The sequence below is a fragment of the Natator depressus genome, chromosome 6 (genome assembly GCF_965152275.1).
Source record: "Natator depressus isolate rNatDep1 chromosome 6, rNatDep2.hap1, whole genome shotgun sequence".
Taxonomy (NCBI): domain Eukaryota; kingdom Metazoa; phylum Chordata; order Testudines; family Cheloniidae; genus Natator; species Natator depressus.
The window spans coordinates 76,549,905-76,569,312 of record NC_134239.1 but is presented as its reverse complement, the minus strand read 5'-3'; the positions used below and the strand labels follow the sequence as shown (position 1 = coordinate 76,569,312).

The 19,408-nt window shown below is 40.7% G+C and overlaps 1 protein-coding gene and 1 long non-coding RNA gene across 2 annotated transcripts in view; one reads left to right on the top strand and one right to left on the bottom strand.

The window, feature by feature from the left end:
• CDIN1 (CDAN1 interacting nuclease 1) overlaps positions 1–19,408 on the top strand; it is a 205,323-nt gene that overhangs the window by 184,763 nt on the left and 1,152 nt on the right. The gene's annotated exons all lie outside the window — the stretch shown is intronic.
• LOC141989299 (uncharacterized) overlaps positions 2,809–19,408 on the bottom strand; it is a 40,887-nt gene continuing 24,287 nt past the window's right edge. Inside the window, exon 5 of the long non-coding RNA XR_012639956.1 lies at positions 2,809–2,903. This is a non-coding gene — a long non-coding RNA (uncharacterized LOC141989299). The remainder of the gene's footprint in view (positions 2,904–19,408) is intronic.

The window sequence follows — 19,408 nt, the reverse complement described above, 5'->3', positions numbered from 1 at the left end:
ACCCCTTGGCCCCATCCATTAATTTTGTTTAATAATAATCAATGATTGATAAATAATAACTTAATAAAGTTACCCAGAGAAAAAGAACAAAAGGGTAATTCATCAAGTGATGGCCTGAGTTCGACACCCAGCTTGCAAACTGAAGTTATACAAAACAAAGATGTGGCAAATCAAAAAGATAAGCAAAGGAGTTTTCCTCAGTCTTGGCTATCAAGATTTACGTGGTTGGAGTACAATAATGAATTAGACAGAGCTTTTTGCTTTTGAGGATTCTTGATCCCAGAGTGCTTGGTTGTTTCCATATTCAAAAGAGTATGAATAAAGTTGATATTCTTAGTTAAATAAATTGTCCTTACGATAGTGATATTGTGCAATATAGGGAAACTGTTAAACGCTTACTGTTTTCAGTCCATTTTTACATTATTTTAGAAAATATACATCAGCTTACAAGGCAGGTGTGTCGGGGGTGGGGCGGGACTTGAACTCGTTCTAGGCACCACCAAAAATTACACAAACCTGCCGCCACTGCATGTTTTAGCTAACACTGATCAATGTGAACCCTAGGGGGAACCTAGTGTTCCCCATGACCAGCTAACATGTTAAAACACAACTTGCCCTGTCCACACAAGGGTTTTAAAATGTCTAATCTTAGTCTAGTCAGACCTTCAGCGATTTCTTCCCTGTTACCATTAATACTGACAGAAGAACAGCAAAGCTTTTGGACAAATATTGAGTTTTTGGCTCTGCCTTTCTACAGCAGCACTCAAAGATAGCAAAATAATCTTTTTAAAAGCATGCTCCTGAATTCCTTATGATGGTGTTTTGGGGGTCATGAACTGTCACAAGGAGGAAAGCCAGAATCTTAAAGCTTCATCTTGACAGCCAGGTGACAAAAGAACCTAATTTCAAACGTGTTGTTTCGAAGGCTATGTCTACACTACAAAGTTAAGTCAACTTAAGTTACAGCCACCACTGCAGTTAAACCATTGTTGCATGTCCACACTACACTCCTTGTGTCGGTGAGCACATCCACAGTCGCAGCTCTTGCATCGACACAGAGAGCAGCGCATCATGGGTAGCTATCCCACTGTGCAACTGGCCGCAGGGTGTTTTGGGAAGGGTTTGCAATGCCTCATGGGGGCAAGTTCAGCGTTTTTCAATTCCATCGTTCCATGAGCATTCTATTAGGTTTCCAGACACTTTTCAACTGCCTTGGTAAGTTGTGAGCCTGCCATCTCTGTCCGAAAGCATGGATCCTGCACTGCTCTTCAGTATTGTGCTGTGCGTTATGAACACCAGGCTATAAGAGGACCTCGGGGGGGGGGATGGGCTGCCTATTTGGCTGAGAGAGGCCTTGAAGGAGCATTTGAACAATGAGCCCCAGTAATGTGTGTTGCTGTAGTGTGCTGAGCCTGGCATTGCTTGTTTGCACCGTGTTATGACCCTTGTAATGACTGGTGCATGTGCCCAACTGTAACAACGCACATGCACCTATTACTATTGTCTTGACTGTTAGCAGCAGTCACCATGTGATAGCAAATAACAAAGATAAATTCAGTTTCCATATGTAGATTTTTATTCCACACCCAAGTAAACATAGCTATGTAATGCTGAGGTAAACTTCATGCATGCAGGGGAGAGTATCTTTAAAGAGGAAGGGACAGGGAATTCACAAGCACGTACACCAACAAGGCTCTCACAGCTGAGTGTATGTGTGGCTCCCGTGCCTTGGGTACTGCTGTGGACCTGGAAGATACATGGAATGGGGGGTCAAATGTAGGGAGGTCCTTGTGATTCTCTCCCCCTCCCTCCCTACTGTAATTTCTACCCACAGACTCCACTCCCCACAGACCCAGGAGATCCAATACCTCCCACATACTCCAGGTAGGAGTGCATTTGCTGCGTGGAGCCGGCATGCTCTGCTGGGCAGTGAGCTCTCCATACCGAGCAAACAGGAAAAACAATTTCAAAACTTCCTGGGGCTTTAAAAGGGGATGGGCGCATGCCTGTGTACCTGGCTGCAGGGCAGTGGAGTTCAAAATGGTGACCAGAGCAGTCATGATAGGCATTGTGGCATACCTCCAGGAAGCCACTTAGGGTGACATAAGCAACTTTGTGTCTACATTGCCACTGCGTCGCTCTAACTGCATTGGCCTAACCCCTATGCTGCTCATCAAGATAGTTTTATTATGTCGGCATAGCAGGAAAGTTAAACCAGCAGGAGGAGCATTGCAGTGTGTACACCTCCAATGTTTTGTCAACAAGTGTTGCCTTATGTTGACAAAACTCTATAAATCTGAATACATGTAATTGGTCTTAAGTATCTGATTCTGCACCACTGAATTCAATAGGAGACTTGGCATTGACTTCATTGGGAGAAAGATCAAACCCATAAGGGTGTGGGCTCCAGAAGCACGTTTGCAAAGTTTTCTCATTGTCTTCATCTTTACCCTGATTTTTCATTGTCTCTCTTTGCTTCATTGTTCTGCTTTCTCCCTCTTTCTCAGCTCCACAGGTCCAGATTGAGGGGCAGCTTGTGAAGCCTGCACACTAGTTATCTCCGTTGTACTTGCCAGAGGACTAAAAAGAAAGTTCTTTTTAAATGAACTTTTTAAATGATTCTTTTTAAAGAAAGTTCTTTTTAAATGATTGTTTCATTGTCTGGCTTCTTTCATCTTTTTCATTGTTCTCCTGTTAGAAAGCTTCGCTCATACCAAATGGTTAGAATAATGCAAACAATACTTTCTTCAGTAGTGTCCTAGGTTCAGTATGGCCACTTCCATACAGAGATCTGGAGCCAAAGTCTTTCCACTGGTGTAAATCAACACTGCCCCATTGCCTTCAGTGAATCTATGCTGATTTATAATCACTGAGGATCTGTCCAGCCTGTGCTGTTTAATTTCCTAGGTTTGGAGAAAGAGCACAGAATCTCGTTTGTTTCTCTTGGTTGTACTTAGCTTTTATCATAAATACCATGCTATAGACACCACAAAAATACTGGCAAGTTTTCACACATCTGACTGACATATAAAATGTGCTCTTTGGCAGATGAGCACCCTGGAGGTGCACAGGTTTGTCATAATATAAAAGGTATCTTTGAGCTGATTAAATTACCTCTCTGTGCCATTGTTAATTTAGTGAAAAGGGAGCACAAAATACTGTTTGAATTCAGTCTTTTAAAAAACAGCATTCAGAAATGTACCAGATTTGTTCCCGGATTGTTCAATGGGATGAGATAGAGCATAATGTGACATTATTTTGTTCATGTTTTAAAAGATATGTCTTGAGTCACTGAACCAACCCAAAACATAAATCTCATCAGATCATACAAGTGCTGAACAATTTTCAAATAACTGAGAGTGTACTAATGTTGGCCTGCCTGGGAGAAAGAGACCAGCCTCTCTTCCAGCTTTCTCAACATTTGAAAGACAAGATGCCACCTTCTCTTTGGGGGCTGAAATATGTCCTGCTGACCTGAAGGAAGAACTGAATAATGAGGAACAAGGTTGTCTTGTAATCCACCTCATTCTCTGTTTATGTGCTTTGATGTTAGAGCAAAACAAATTGTGCGTTCCTACATAAGAAATGAACTAACTACTTATTTGTGTTGATAAGGGCGGGATAAGGGAAATATTTGAAACTAGCAATGGATGCATCAGTGGAGAAAGTGTAAGGCTCTCATCCATCTTCCTCCCTTGGTCTCAACCTTCACCCATCTCCATAATGGAACTCAAGCTAAAAGCTTCCTCTAGGGGTTTTTTGTTTTCTTTTTAATTTCCTGTCTCTACCTAAGGCAAGAACAAAAAGTGCTAAAAGACTTCACAAAGAGCTGTTCTCATGCTGTTCCTGGCCACAGATAGACGTTGAAGTGGTGAAAATTTCACAAAACATCCTTTTATCATGAGATTTCCACATAGTTTTACAGACTCAGGGTTTTGAATATTGCATAGGTGTCACTGAGAGCATAATCTGAGTACAATGGGTTGTGCAGGTGTAGCTATTGACCCAATTTGGCATGCACAACCCTTGTTTCTGGTGATGATCCATGAGATGGAAAGAATGCAGCTTGACTTGTTGACCCAGACCTGTTGTTCCAAGGCTCAGCACTGCAATGCCTAATTTTTAGGCACCTAGAAAAATCACAGGAACAACACTGGGATCCAAAAAGGCTGAGTTAAGTGTGACACACTACACCTCAGCGGAGCTCCCTGTAACCCCCATATTTCTCATTTATATATAATTGTGATATTGCATAAAAAGCATGCCATGTAAGGTATCAGGGGAAAGGTTATCATCTGCTGAAAGTCATTGTTCTATCTAACTACGTATATCATTAGTGCATATGAAGTTATGAGATTGTGTTGTATGGTTGTCACTAAAAACATGTTGTAAGTTGCGGAATTCACCAGATATTAGCTTCCCAGAGACAACAGCAAGTAAAAGTAACCAACGCTCAGGTGAGTGTCAAACAACCATCAACAGCTATTGTCTAGCAAGGGAGTTACAATTAAATGACTCACTTGCACAAGACCACACCAGGGGAATTGCTCAACCTTGCCTGGGGACTCAGCAATGCTTAGTAGACATGCCTGGACATATGTTCTCCAAGCACATGGAATCCGGGTATAAAACAGAACACAGAAGCCCCATGCTTGGCCTTTTCCCCTGCCTCCACCTATTCTGCAAGCAACAAGGACACTCAGAAGACTGAAGACTACAACAGAGGAGAGCAATTAGGAGTCAGAGCAAAAACAAAGCAGCTGAGAGAGAGCACCCAAAGTTTGAGTTATGGATTGTATGCTGTAAAGGTCTTCTTGGCACAGCTCCTCCTGCCTGTGTCTCTGCCACTCCTTTCTCACTGTTACTTTGGGGTCACCAAATGATCACAGGAAATGGCTTTTGTTAAAGCAGAGAGATTAATTCAGTTACACATTCCCTTAACATCCTGCTCCAAAACCTGGCCAGTTACATAAATGGCTAAAAATACAGGGCAAATTCCTGCCCCTATTGACGTCAATAGGAGTTTTGCCATTGACTGCACTAGGGTCAGGATTTCACCCACAGAGTATGAACACCTCCTGAAAAGCATTACTTGCTTTCAGCTTCTGTTTTACTAGTGGTTTTTCGCAGTTGTTTCTTAAGTACTTGGTGATTCATTTTCCCCTGCCCCCCTTCCATCCCCCATCTGAGGAACTCTTAGCACGTAATAAACATTTGTTAATCCTCCAGCAGCACTCCCATTTGACAGATGGGCAAACTGAGGCACAGAAGAGTTAAGTGAAGTGCCCAACAGCACATAGTAATGGGCAAACTATGAACACAAGCCAATAGCCCTAGGACTTGTCTACACAGTGCAGTCAAACACATTAATGTGATTTTTAGAGCACTCTAAAATCTGCATTCCAACTGCACTCTATAGTCCTTCTTGATGTAAACTAAAATGTACCTAAGTTCACATTAACTTACTATGAAGAGCTGTTCTCATGGTGTTTGTAGCCATAGACAGATGCTGAAGTGGTGAAAACTAGTTTAAGGCTGTACATTTCAGTTCATGCCAGCAGGGTCTACATGGGGCAGTTAAGAGAGCAGCACATTCACACATTCTACAACTCATACCCTTCTAATGCACTTGAATGCACCATGTAGACAAGACCCTGCAGTTCTACACTTCTTCATTCTGCCTTCTTTTGGTGGTGTGGGGGAGCATAATATTGCCACTCATTTCCTATTTTCCTGCAGGAGCCAAGAAGAAAAACTCAGCTTAACAGATCAAGCCAATCTTTGTAATGTATGAACCAAATTAACTGCAATTGATTTTTGTTTTTTGTAAGAAGAACTTTCTGCAGGGGGAAGCTAGGAGTGATGTTTGCAAAATGTTTAATTTTACAAGGATTTGGTAACTGTAAGCAAGCAAACCTACACCTGTGCATATTTGTATCCTAGAGTGCCATCACTTTTCTGAAATTCCCTGGTCATTAACAATAAAATTAGCTGTTTCCATGTTTTAGGCTTTTCTGTGCATTATAGGCCTGATCCAAAGCCCTTGGAAGTCAGTTGGGGTCTTTCCATTGATGTTTTAACTGAGGACATAATTTCCTTCAGTAGTTTATAAAGACGGGGCTAAATTTTCAAAGCATTGTATGGAAGACACGTGCTATGCTATACAACCAACAAATGGGTATTTCATGCTCACATCTTCCAAGAAACACGTTGAAAACCAAGGGTGGGATTTTCAAGAGTGCTCAGAATTGGCCTAACTCTTGCCATTGAAGCCAGTGAGAATTTTACCAGTGACTTAAGGGGAGCCCATTTAGGCCAATGCTGAGTGCTTCTGAGAATCCCAAAGTCTCTAATATATTTCAGTTCTAGAAGAAATGCAGGTGCATTTTATACTCACAACACATGCATAACAAACAGCTACTCATATGCTATAAATCTAACAAAGGGAGGTTACCACATGTGTAGATGTTCAACTGATTTGTTTAAGTATGAATATGACTCATTTAACAGGCTATTCTTTTAGGTTGCTGGACTTTAAGTAGGTGGCAGGGTGGAGTCCTGCCTGAATGGTTTTTTGTTGGTGCAGTGTTTGAAGCATTAAGTAGTACCTTAGTCACTGAGGAAACTGGAAAATAAAGACCACTTTATTTGCCTCAGACAGGAAAAAAGGCAATCCCTAGACTTTTCATTTGGGATCAAATCCTGTTGAGGCCATTCAGTACTTCAACACCTGGCCCTCAGTTAGATAGGAAGTCTTAGAGTAGAACAGACTTGAGGTAATGGTTAAGTTAATAGATGAGAAGACAGAGAGAGAGAGAGAGACCTCTCCCATTACCTTGGGCATAAAGGGAGGCTTCTCCTTATGTGTTTGATTGTTTATTGCTTTAGGGGTGGAGTTATTTCTGTACCCAGGATATATATAAATATAGGTAATAAAGCTGGGAGTTTCAAGGGAATTAGGCATTAAACTCCCATTTACTTTCAAGTGGGCATCTAATTCCCTTAGGCCTCTTTGAAAATCCCAGCCTAAACGGTTTTGCTTATAAACCTTTACCTTGGAGCAGAACAGTTCTGTGCCTCAAAACCCAGGCAGGTTGAAGTGGCACCACACAAAGAGAGAGGTACTCTGGAAGATCATAGATACTGGATACCAAAGTTCCATCCAAAGAACATGGAGGACTTGGACTTTTTCTATGTTCAAAAAATCACTTTATTTGAATCTTTTGAATACCCATTTGAAATTTAATGTATTTAGCAATGTAGCTTTTTATCCCTTTGTTTTCTGTGTATGGAACCTTTAATTCTAAGCATTTTCCTGTCTTCAGAGACTGATGGCCATTTTTGTTCAGTTCAGTGTGGTCTATTAAAGGAGATACACCCACTATAGGCTGCTTTCTGGCAAAAAAAAATTCAGAAGTGACTTGTGATTTTGGGGGCCCCCAATTTTTTGGGTGTCCCAACTGAGATGTCTTAAAAGGACCAAATTTTCAGAAAATGCTGGGAAGCTGGCTTCTGAAAATCAGGTCCATTTGAGATACCTAGAAATGGAGGAACCCAACATTTGGACCTCTTAATCCAACATTAAAGTAATTTGGACTGTAGTTATCTTTTACACAGAAGCCATTTTCTTTAACTATGCAGATCACTACCCCAGCATCAAATCCTATTGTATGTTACATTTTGTTTACTTTCTTCTTTCCCTGTTTATGTTTTCTTTATACTGGAAAAGGCATTTTGGACCAAATTCTGCTGAGTACCTTCAATGCCCAAACTTCTCAATGAAGCCTTGTTGCATGACAGGGCTCCTCTCTGCCTTACGTGCAAACAATGAGAGCAGATGGGGGCTCACATGTGGGCATTTTCTGACAATTGTTGATCAAGCTGTGAACTTCATCTCATCTCTATGGCTATACCAGTCGGAAGGAGCATGACATTCTCCATGGAAAATATGAGTTGTTGGCCCTAATTTTATACTCTTGCTTGGGAGGTCATGTAAATCTGACACAGCAAAAAAACAAAAACAAAAAAATCCCCAACCTATAACTTTGAATCTGTGAGTGAGGTCTTTTGATGAGACCTGTCAGATGCTTGTTACACTGAAATAAATGCTCTTTGGCTGCTTTTTGCTCCTGATTAAGAGAGAGCAAAAATGTAATCTAATTTTTAAACAAATTTCAAATAGTGTCATCATTGCTAATGGTTCCTTTACAATTCAGTTCATCACTACAGGCAAATTGGTCTCATTCATAAATTCTCCAATTGTCAAAACAGTGTAAACAATCGTTTATCAGAATGCAATATATCTTGGGTAGCAATCATAATACGAAGACAATGCACAGTTATATCCAGGACTGCCTATTCTGATATGTTTGCAAGGCCAGCCATGATTGGTTATATGTTAATCTGTTGCTATGAGCAGCATATTTTGTATTGAAAACATTCGGTGTATTAATTGTCTTTGAGAAAGGTATTTGAATTTCTGAACTGCTTTAGTCAGTACTTGTGGTTCTCCAGATGGAAATAAATTAGCTTAAACATCTTTTTTAACATTCGTTATTTGAAGCTGATGTTTAATGTAAGATCAGGCAGACCATTTGAAATCTGTCAGTTCCTAAAGATGCAGATTCTTCCTCAGAAGACTTGAGGGCCCTATCCCAGGCTAGTAAAATAAACAACTGAAGGCAGAAAAATATCAGAGAATGATTCCAAACACGTCATGTAAGGAGATATATCTTACTTACACACATAAGTGAGCTAAAAGGGCTAAAACAAGCTGTTCCTCAAAGTTTTGAGCCTAAGTAAACAAACTCATTTTATATCTACTGGGAAAAATTCCGCCATTCATGCAGCATGTTTGTCAGGGAGGAGATGGGAAGTAAGTCAGAGCACTGCCAGCATTTGGCTATGTCTGTTAGGAGATTCAGATGTTTTATCTGAGAGCAAGATCACTCAAAGAGAGAATGGCTGTGAATACAGAATCCAAGTAGCATATGTTGGCCTGGGTAAAGTGCTTCACTGTGCTTTTTTTTAGATTTCTCCATTGGTTATCGCTACGTTCTAGAACTTAGACATTTCCCCCCATAGATGGCTACAGAATGGCAGTGAAATTTAAGTTATAAATCTTCATTTTTCAAAGTGTCTAGATGTTTATAGGCCTAATTCAGTACTCAGTTACACCAGTGAAGATTACACCAGCGTAGGTGAGATAAATGTGAGAGGTCTTTTAATGCGCAGAGGAGAGGTGGTGTCCTACAAAATAACAGACCCTGGCTTTTGCTTAAGCTAATTAGGGGGAATGGAAGGGAGACAGATGTGGACTTCTTAGCATTCTGATCAATGATGTTTTAGGACTTAGATTTTACAGGAGAATATCAACCTGTAGTTCTGCATCCAGTCATGCAGTCTGGATACTTCAGCTCAGATGTGTGTCACAATCATTAGATCAGAAACTAAAAATAATTATTAGCAAATGTTGTGGTCTTAAACTGCCTGAAAAGAACCTTGTTTGGTCAGACATCACTCCATCTGCCTTAAATTCTGTATTACAAACTCATACTGAATGGAAGAGTTATCTAAAAATCACACTGGCACACTGAGAACACCACACAGGGCAAACTGCAATTAGCCACTGTAGCTGGCTGAACCTGATAGTAGTTTCCTCCACCCCTGAACTGACATGGTGCCCAGACACTGGACCACATAGAATCTGATGCCAGCATGCTCCCTTTATAACCAGTAAGAGGGTCATATTTAGTTACTCCTAAGCATGGGTTTTCCAAGCTCTCACAGCTCTAGGTTAAATAGATTTTTTTTCTAAGCACTCAGAGTCAAAACATTTCCCTGCTATTTTCCAGTGCATTGAAGATCTGAGAAATCTATTTATTTATTTATTTTATTTGTTGCAGACAGTAGATAATCTGACATAATAACTCTGCAAGCTGTTTAGTCAGGAAAATGAAATGCTGTCCCACTGATTCAGACAGCAGAGTGATCCAGTTTTGTCCCGAAGGAATGGAGTCTACCAACCCCATCATTCTAGGCAGCCCTTTTAACTTCATTTGTCTACATTCCTCCTCTCAACGAGCAGGCTGTTCTCATATGCCTCTCTGCTGGCCAGAAATATGGGCCACGGAGTTTCTACCAAAATTAGAATCAGCAATGCTTCATGGATCAGCTAGTAGTCTGACTTTAATAGCAAAAAGCAGATATAACAAAGGGAAGAACAAGAGGAACACTGATTTTTTTTCCTGTTGACAAAGTAACAGCTGATAGCAGTTAGAGAAATGTGAGGTAATTATTAGAAAAACAGCAGACTGAATAAAACATTATGGGGTTAAACCAAATTCACATACAAGTATGCAGCAGCCAGAGTTTTAAAAAATGAACATTGCATCATGTTGTTCCGCTACTGAATATGATTCTTCCTCTGGCATATCCTTCTTTAAAGTTGTTTTCCTTTCTAAAACAACATTTTATACATTCACACAGAGATGGCAAATGCATGTTCAAGTAGGTCTCATGGCAATGGAAGTTCACTGCTGCTGTGCAATGCTTTTAATGAAGGCCCTTGTATCACTGCTGCCATTGATGTGGTACACATGTGGAAAATATTTTCAGTTACTAGTGCAGTATTTGTGAAAAGCAGCAGCATTACCCAATCTTGACAAAATCAAGCAAGAGAAAACTAATGTTCACCACATGCACTACCCTGAAAACTCGGATGAACTTTCTGTGCTTCTCTGCTTTTGCTTTGAAAACAGTGTGTATGCAAGTGATTTAAAATCATGGCTAACGCCCCTACTTTAAATTTATTAACATGGGCTGTCTGCATGAGAGCACCATTTTAGCCTTAAACTGAAATGCTCATAAAATCCAAACACAATACCAGAGATATTTAATTTCGGCTTTTACTGGGATATTCTTCCAGTGAATCCTGAGAACATCTGATAGGAGTTACCTTAAAAGTTTTGAGTTTAAAATAGAGTTGGGACCGCAGTCCCCCAGCCCCAATCACAACACACTTGAACTCTGAGTAAGTTCAGATCTAGATCCAGACTTTGCAGCTGGGTCCCATCCCTAGTTTAAACACATATAAGGATAAAAAAAGGCTATAGCTGTATACATAGTTTACAGGAAATAGTCAACACAACGTTTGGTGTATCTCTTCTATCCTTTAATTGTTCCGAAGTATCCATCCAATTCTAAACTCCAATACTTAATTTTTTGTCATGACTTTAGTGCTTAAAGCCTTACACAACCACTTTATCATGGTATAAACATGGCCCTGATTTGAATTCTAATCTCACTTTACATCTGTTTTCCACCTGTGTAACTCTATTGATTTCAGTGGGGTTATCGCTCATTTATGTTGGTGTAAGATCAGAATCAGACTTCATCACTTTACCATACAACATAAAGAGACTTTGGGCCGTATCCTCAGCTGATATAAATAAGTATAGCTTCCTCAAAGTCAACATGAGTGAGATTATAATGTGAATAGGCTCATGACATTTATACCATTACGAAGTGGTATAGAACGGAGCATTAAGGCTTTAAGAGCTGCAGTCAAGAAAAAAATTAAAGATCTGCGCTTAGATTTCAGTACCTTCAATGAAGCTATGCCAGTTTATTTCCATAGAGTTATGTCAAGTTACATCAGTTGAGAATCTAGCCCTTTAACTCTTATGCTACAGCATAAGCAATCTACCAATCTGTCATTATTACTGGTAGGGTAGAAATTCAGCTGTGCAAAAATTCCATTTTAAGGATAGAGTTCCACAGCTAATTAAACAGGTATTGGTTGTCTCCTAAACATACAGGGCTATTTCTTTCAAAAGCAAAAATATAATGTTAATAAACATTTATAAAAGCATAACAGAAGAAACCCTTTCTTTAATGCATTTCAAATGCGCATGCTATATTTTGCCTTCTAGTACAAAGGATTTTTATCTTGAGTAACGGTTTAACAGATTAACCAGTTATTCATTTCACAGGCTTGCACCTACAGTCTTCACAGTAGAAAACAAATTGGCATTTCTCTGTTCTTGTGTAAAATGCTATTCAAAAGGGGCCACACACTCATTTAAGTGCAGAGTTCATTTTCTGCATGGGCTGAGTGAAAAATCTCTCCAATGGAAAAAAAGCAGTAGGAGTAAACTTTATGTCAAAGGAGAGTTCTTCTGGTCCCACATCCACAATGTTTATCCCAGTGGGATAGGATACAGTATGTGAAATTGCTATATTTTGCAATAATTATGAAAGAGAAATAACATGTGGTATAAATAGAATGTATAACAAAGAACAGCAGTATATGTTAAAATAAACCACTGGTTATGTCAAAACTAATAACTTATTTACTGTGATAAAGTCAATGAGTTAACAGGTCAGATGAACCTAGTGGTTTTACTTGGCCATTTTTCTATCCTGTGTTGTTTGGGTGGGAGGGAGTTGTTTATTTTCCCCTCATCTTCCAGACTCGGGGTATATTTTTTCAGAATCATATTTTTATACACTCTTGGCATATTTTTATTTGTGACTTCTCTGCTTACACATTTTTGGTGTTTTTTGAAAAGGACATCATGATAATTCAGTATAAGTGTTGATTTTTTTTTATCATTTTGCCTGGGAAGTGGGGAGTTATTAGATTTTATGCAATACATAGAACATTCACAGTCCTAGAAAATAGCATCTGTCTTTTTCAGGAATAGAGGTAATTGTGCTTTGTGACAGTGCACATCCTTAAGATGCTATGTATCATTGCGTACTTTAAAAAGCAGTACTCTTTTCATTGATCTTTCCATTTCGTTTTTATTTCAAATGCAGATCTTTTTCCCCATTGAAATTTTAGCATTTTTATTTAGAAATGTATAGGAAAAGAGCCATTTCAGACATATTCGGCACTATAAATTACTTTTTGTGGTTGAAACAGTATTCGCTTATGTCATGGGTTGAACATCCTCCTTTATTAGAATGCTATTTATTGCCACCAGCTGCAGTGCTTAGCTAAGAAAGTTCTTGACACCAGCGATTGCTTTTCAGCACCAATGCTTCCGGCTGCTAACAGGGGCTTCTATTTCCAAACGTAGCCACCCCTCTTAAGCTCTTCCTTCTGGTATACAGATATCTCACGTTGTTACCAAGTGGAGTAGGTGGGGGATGGGTCTGAACCCACTAATGCTATATGATCTCTCTGGCTGTAAATCTCCCATGGCTTTGAGATTTCTTGCCAAATATCACTGGCTTGAAAGCTGTCAAATGCATTCAGGAAATCTACCCATCAGTAATGGATTTTTCAAAATTAAGATGTGAATTTAGCTTATGAGCAAAGGGCATTTCACATAACTAGCCTCTGCTTTATCAAAAGAAACAGAGAAGTACTGTATATTATCAGCTGTGTAGACAGTGGTCTGTATTTCATTACATTTTACAGCAGGGGAAACTAGACAAAGGTAATTACTCTTCTTCTGTTAAAGGCTATTATTACTCTTGCATGAACAGTTAGCACTGCTATTTTCTCTGCTGCCTATGTCTATGGCATTCAGGAAAACCAAGCAGGAAAAGAATAAAAGTGGTAGTATCAGCACATTTCCTACTGGACAGTAAGTGCACCTTACAAGGTAAATCTTCAAAGCAGTAATATGTGTGCTGGGCCTACATGTACAAATCCTGTTATTTTGTTGATATAATTTGCACATATATCTTCTTCACACTGGTTTGGAAGTGTACCCTTATAAGACCACTACACATAATTGGGCTCAAATAAGCAACAGTGGTAATCAGTGACAGGAGGAGACCTGAACTCTATTAACATGGAAACGCAATTTCTTTTCTCCCTTAGAAAAGAAATACCCAGTAGGTCAAAGATGAGGTCATTTCTGCAGCATGGTGGAGGCAGGCTTGTAGCACAAACGCCTGAACCTGTGAACCAGGACTTTGGTTTGAAGCGATGTCAGGCCCTCAGCTTTCATAAATACAAATTTCTCCCCTTGACTAACCACAAATACAAGCAAAACACTGATTTAAAACTGTTACCTTTAGAACAAGCTAAAAATTAGAGCAGCAAAGAACTCTTTGCCCTCCCAGCAAACTCAGGCAAAGAGGTCTTTGAACATGCTAACAAGTTTTGACTCACTGACAGAGCTGATAAAACTAGATATTCCATTCAGAAGGAGGCCACTTCCTCAGAATTTAGTTACACTCTTATCCTGAATGTGACTCTCATATATGTGGTGGGTGCAAGGTGCATCTGAAATTCTGCACTGTCCACTAGACTGAACACAGGGAGTCTATTTCTTAGCCTTACTCTGCAAATGACTTAAAGGTGGCCTTGGGCAAGTCCCTTGGGGATCTGGGCCTTAGCCTCTCTGTATCTGTGTCTATGTATCTGTAAAATCAAGATAATACCTCCTACCTCACAGTGGGTTGTGAGAATAAGCAGGTTAATACTAGTACAGCAGTTTGAGTGTGTCAAATATTATTATAATTATTAGCTTTTTATAAGTTACCTTAAAAATAAAGTATCAGATGGGTAGCCGTGTTAGTCTGGATCTGTAAAAGTGGCAAAGAGTCCTGTGGCACCTTATAGACTAACAGACGTATTGGAGCATAAGCAGGACCCTTTGCCACTCTTAAAAATAAAAAGGACTATATAAAAGCTAACATCTTCTCCTCACATATAATCTGATTTGGTCAGAGTCTGTTACACTCTGGCTCCTTTTGTGATATTTAGGTAGTAAACAGACAGAGATTCTGGCTGTAAATGGCCAGCAAAGAAATCCTCTGATGGAAGGAAACTCTTTACTGGCATAAAGCCAATGGAGCCAGCTGCTGTGTCAGCCTCCACTACCACCATCAGAGGGGCATGCTGGATGTGTGGATCTGCTCCTCTGTACTGATCCTACATTTACATAAGGCCCCTTAGTGGAAAAGTCTCATGCTGGGGCTGGTCTGGTACAATTAAAAAGCATGATTCTCCAATGGTGCCCCTTCTCTGCACCAGTTGAACAAATGACTGCCAAAATTTAGCACAGGGGCCATTGCAGTCAGAGACAAATTAGAGCAGTCCTGTGCTTAGGGTTGATCTAGCCCACTCCTGGGGGAATTTTGTGCCACTGCAGTGAAGCATAAAAATGCTCCCCCCACACAGATTCTCTTTGTTTCACCCCTCCCTGGCAGCTGGAGGAGAGGTAAATCACTGAGGGGAGGAGAGGCTGGGGATGTCCCAGCCACGCAGGGACATTAGTCCCAGTTAGGCGGGGTGGGTGGTGAGGGAGGAGAAAGACCAAGACAGAGTTCTCCCTTCCCCTCCCCCTTCCCTTCTCTGCACAGAACAGCCAGGGCTGGGTCAGCTCAACCCCCAGAAACTTCCCCTGGCTTCAGGAAGCTCTGCACCATGGGGTGGGTGCTGGGGGGGAGGGGTTCTGGGTGCAGGCAGTGAGGCTCAGCAGGGGCATTTGGGTGTGGAGGGGACGGATGCATGGGGGTTGGGCGGACAAGAGGAGCAGCTCCCCATACAGTGACCGCTCCTCCCGGGCACCCAAAACTTCCCCACAATGAACCCCATCCACATCAGGAGCCCCACGCACCCAGAAACCCCACCACCACCAAACCTCCTGAACCCCCGCCAAGCCTCCCCCCTGCATCAGGACTCCCCCAGACTCCCACCCCACTGAGCCCCAACCAGCTTCACCCTGACCCCCCACCCTCCCAAGACCAACCCACCTTACTGAGCCCTAAGCACCTTCACCTGGACTTTCCTGCAAAAAGTCCCATTCCCCTGCACCCAGAACCCTGCACCGAGCCCCTGTGCATCCAGATTCCCCGCCATACCCAGACCTCACCACCAAGCTGCCCACACCCAGATTGGCTGCACAGAACCCTGGTACTCTTGAAGGAATTCTGCACCAAAAAAATTAAAATTTTAAAATTCTGCAAAGTTCTGTGTATTTTATTTGTCAAAATAACACAGCAACACAATAACAATATGATCACACCATTTTCAATAATTTTGGTAATTTATTTCAAAATACTTGTCAGAAAATGGCCTGATTATACTATGTTATTTTGACAGATAAAATATGCAGAATTTTAAAATATTGTGCGCAGAATTTTTAATTTTTTGGTGCAGAATTCCTTCAGGAGTAACTAGCCCCTGGTCAGCCCCAGGGTCAGGGTAGGCACAAAGATGGTAGCGTAGTAGAGTTTAGCTGGCCCCAAAAATCTAGACCTGAAAATTCTTTTGCCATAGAAACAACTGAAAGATGCCAGAGAGATAAAAGGAAGTAAACTACATAAGCACTCATTTGTTCTGTGTTTGTACAGCACCTAGTGAAATCCTGGGCTATGACTAGGACTCCTAGGTGCTGCGGTAATATAAATAACAGTTAAACAAGCTTAATTTGTTCCTTTTCATTGTCCATTTGCATGAACTTGTAACAAAGTAAGAAAGAGTCAGATTTTGACCTCTCTATAGCAGTAAAAATCCAGAGTAACTTCTCTGACTTTAATTTTTACTAGTGGGTAGAACAGAAAGCTTCCCCTATAGACAAGCTGCTCTCTAGGGAGTTCAGCTGTCCAGCAGTATAACTCTTCCTTGCGCCTGCAGGAATATGAAAGATACGGGGACCATGTAACCAACTATTTCGGAACCATCTTTCTAGCACAGCAGCTCGCCCCACACACATTCTTTACACACACACGCCTGATGGGTCCTCTTCTGTGCCTAAGGACACTGTTCACTTCCCCACAGAAAGTTCCCCATGGCGGGAGTGAATGAGCAAGCCATCACATGTGGGAGTGCTGAGATATGTGCCCATCTGTACTTTTACACCAGTCTCATGCCTGGAGAGGTTAAAGAGTGGTGGGGAGAGTTGTTTGAGCATCCATGGTTACATCCTTGTTTACTTTGCTGGCTTTATGTACAAGTTGTTATGTGGTAGTAAGATCAAGAGGACGCATACCCCCTTCTCTTAGGTTGCCCTGTTGCAGGTTCCAAGGTATATTTGCTATCCTTGGCATAACCCAATCCACTCATCAATATTGACCGTAATTAAGCCCCATAGGTTACCCTGAATTGCCCTACACACATCTAGGGTTTCTTCTTATTTTCACTGCTCTAATTTTTCTCACTTTAAAATTCCCAATTGACTTTGATTAAGCTGCTAGGGAAACTTGATAAGCTTTAAAAAGCCAGACAGGGTTAGTGAGTTCTCCTGGCTCTCTCCAAAATATGTACTTGAGAAATTACTTCTGTTTTTCAGCATGAGTGAATAAATACTTTCAAATAAAAATCACACTCGAGTGCAGTGATTCTCCAGTGTTATGCCAACATTGTCTTTTTTTTTCATTAGATCAGCAGAACAAAAGAAATGGCTAGATGGCATCTGAAAGTATGATTCAACTAAAATATGTTCTCTCAAGACAAGCTTTTCTTAGAAGCACAAATATTTAGTCCTGAGTGGCTATAGAAGTTAAACATGTCATTAAAAGTGGTAGCAAGTAGAACAGTACAGTCAAAGTCGATTTAATACAGTATATTTACAATTTTAACTTACACCTTTTCCATTCCTAGAAGTCTTTTGAGCTACTTAAATAACGAAGACAACATTCATAAAACATTTTATAATCCACCCATTAAATCTCTTTTTAATACAGGTTTGGGGGCGGGGTTCAAAATTATTTACACTTTTCTTTTGTCACTTAATGTAACTTTGGCATATAAAAATACTGCCGTAGTATTCCATCATCTTAGGTTGCAATTGCATCTTTAATTGCAATTGTCCCATGTACCTTCTCTATGGCAGCACATACTATGCAACACCAACACTGTATTTCAGTAAAGCAGAGCAAACAGAAGATGAGATTTTGTCTTTTAAGCCACTAGCTGCAAGGAGCCACGCAGCAAGGGGATTCCTCAGTGGAATTGTGACTTAGCCAAAATTCCTTAGGGTCTTTGAAGGAAAGTATGCCAGAAAGGGATGAAAGGGTGTTGCACATGGTCCTCTAGGCACATGCTCAGCTCTGCTGGGGTCCAGGTGTTCATGCTTCTTCTACCTTTACTCCTTTTTGGAGGCCAGCGCCATTTGCAATCCAAACCAACTGCTGACTTACGTACAGGGAAGGCTTCTTCCATCCCTGTCTCCATGTGCATGCACTAGATCACTCACAATCTGACCTTCAGCATCCTAACATCTATAGCAGACACCTAGCAATTAACTAATTGCATACATTCAACACTGAGCAATGGCAGATTTAAGTATCCTGCACAGTAGGCCATGTTAGGAGGGGAGTGCTGCCAAAAGCAGAAAGCTAGGGTGCCTGAAGCAATGCTTCATAGTCATATTAAGGGGTTTAATTGGGAAGCCTCATTTTCAAACATGAGCATCCAGATTTCCCAGTATGTCATTGACTGAGGCAGAATCAACACTGGCCTCCATTTAAGTGCAGTTGCAGGCAGCACAAAAGATGAGGTGCATCTCTGATTTTAAAGCCACAGGCCACAATTTTCAGAAGTGGCTAGTGACCTCGGGTGCCTCCATTTTTGGTTATTCAACTTGTAACACCTTAAAGAGGTCAGACTTTAGAAAGAACTGAGCACTTATTTATCTCATCAGGTACTGAGCACTATCTGAGCACTTTATTTATCTGAAAGAAAAAAGAAACTGAGTAAAGTAAGTTCCTGCTTGAGACACCTGTCTTTGGAATCCCAAAAAGGATTCATCAAGTCTGTTCAGTTGTTTTCTGACAACTGGGGTTCCAATAGTGTGAATGAGGAAGAGCAGTGAAGATTAGAAGTACTACATATGAACCTCCAATCCCTTCTTCAGTCAAAATATTCTTCCACACCATGGAATCCAGAACCCAGCTTCCACCCTTGGGAACCTGAGACACATGCCTACCCAGTTAATCTGGTTAATCGACTGAATCAGAGACCAGGCAGCTTTGAAAGAAAATCATCCTGGGAAGCTTATTATGCCCAATTTGCAAAAATAAGTCAAATGAACCATTCCATTGATGAACAAAATGCACAATTTCTTGTTGCTATTATGAAAGGACCTGCATTTACTGTGCTATACAGTTTGTCAGAAACCAGTTGTCAAGCCTTAATCTCTGCATTAGCCAGTCATTTTGGAATTGGGGACCAAAGTGCCAGAGTGCAGTTCAAGCATTGCATTTAGACAAGTGACAAACTTGCTGGAGACCTGGGGAAAGTAGCATATCAAATATATCCTGTTGCCACCAAGGAGTTACATGACGTCTTTACCAAAAACATATTTAGAGATGTTTTACTTTTATACAATACTGATGAGAAAATAAAAATTATCCCTGCCATCCAATAGAAAGTTAGAATAGGTTTTTGGAACTGTAAGCTTTCTCTCTTGCAAATCTTCAACAGAAAAAATGAACTGCA